General features: G+C 39.1%; 1 pseudogene; it reads left to right on the plus strand.

The window, feature by feature from the left end:
* The first annotated feature begins 624 nt into the window (after nucleotides 1-624).
* LOC138378920 (ethanolaminephosphotransferase 1 pseudogene) lies at nucleotides 625-1469 on the plus strand (annotated as a pseudogene).
* Nucleotides 1470-1764: the final 295 nt, after the last annotated feature.

Genomic DNA, 1764 nt, shown 5'->3' on the forward strand with positions numbered 1-1764 from the left:
CATCCCCCAGACAGCATGCACTGCACTCCTTAGGTGTGGGTTTACCCATCCCCTCTTCCCCGCCTCCCACCTGCCCAACATCCTATGTTCACAATGGATATTGGTCTGTAGTTTTCTTTTTTTGTAGTGTCCTTTTGTGGCTTTGGTAAGAAGGTGAAACAGGATATCCACATAATCAGTGAGATAATAAAAAGGTGCACAATTTCATTAGTTATTAATTGTGAATTGAAATCACCATGTGAAAATACTATATATCCATTACAAATGCAAAAATTAAGAAAAAAACAAGGAGATAAGAGTCAGCAAGGATATGAAATGTGGGAACTCTAATACACTGGGGGTGGGAGTGTAAAGTGTTACAACTACTTTGGAATATTGATGGGCTGTATATCTTAGAGCATATCATATTACCCAGCAACTCTGGTCAGATATATAAGCATGATAGAAATGTCTCTATATATGCACCAAAAGAAATGTATAAGAACATTCTCAGCAACATTTTTTGTAATAGTCAAAAACAGTAAATAGGCCCATTCCGTGTAATGCTCATGTTTCACCACTTCAGCATGGAGAGTGCTGCCAAGTGGCCGCCTAGTTTTCGGGTCATCATGGCTGAATATGTGAATTCATCATTATGAATATGTGAGCCCAGAGCAGCTGGCTGGCTTTGATAAGTACGCAAGTATAGTGCTGTAGATACCAATCCACTTTCTCTTTATATCATGCATCCATTTTGTAACACTATAGTAAAGGTATTTCCTACTTGGCTGGTTCCCAATCTGATAACTTTTTCTGGCTTTCTGCTGGTTGTATTCAATTTTCTACTTACGGCATACTTTGATCCTGACTTTTATGCTTCAGCACCAGGTCACAAGCATATACCTGATTGGGTTTGGATTGTATTGGGCATCCTCAACTTTATAGCCTACACTCTAGATGGTGTGGATGGAAATTAAGCTCATAAAACCAATGCCAGTACTCCCATAGGGGAACTTTTTGACCATGGTCTGGATAGTTGGTCATGTGTTTACTTTGTTGTAACTGTGTATTGCATCTTTGGACTAGGATCAACTGATATGGTATGCATAGTTTTGTTTTCTTTCATCCTGTCCCACTGGGAAAAGTATACATGGGGATTCTTTTCCTGCCGTGGGGATATGACATTAGCCAGGTGGCTATTTCTTTTGTCTACATAGTGACTGCAGTTGTGGGAGTTGAGGCCTGGTAAGAACATTTCCTGTTTAATCCTTGTATAGAGGCCTATGGATTGCAATGATTATTGGTTGTGCATTATGTGTGACTCTTCCAATGAGTTTATTAAACTTTTCTGGAAGCCATACAAATAACAACTTGAAACACGATTCAGCCTATGAAGCTATGGTTCCCTTCTTTTCTCCATGTTTGCTATTCATTTTGTCTACAGCATGGATCTTCTGGTTGCCTTCAGATATTTTAGAGATACATCTTAGAGTATTTTACTTTATAATTGGAACAGCCTTTGCCAACATCACATGTCAGCTGATTATTTGCAAATGAGCATTACCCAGTGCCCAACTTTGAATTGGTTGCTAGTTCCTCTCTTCTGGGTTGTCTTAGCGGTAAACTCAGGAATAGTCTCTTCCATTGAGAATGGTCTCCTGTATACATTATTACCTGCTTTCACTGTGGCCCATGTCCATTATGGAGTATGAGTGTTAAAGCAGCTAAGCAACCATTTTCAGATTTACTTTTCAATGAAGAAAACAAACTCAGATTGACTAGGAA

This window comes from Eulemur rufifrons, chromosome 30 (genome assembly GCF_041146395.1).
Source record: "Eulemur rufifrons isolate Redbay chromosome 30, OSU_ERuf_1, whole genome shotgun sequence".
Classification (NCBI taxonomy): Eukaryota; Metazoa; Chordata; class Mammalia; order Primates; family Lemuridae; genus Eulemur; species Eulemur rufifrons.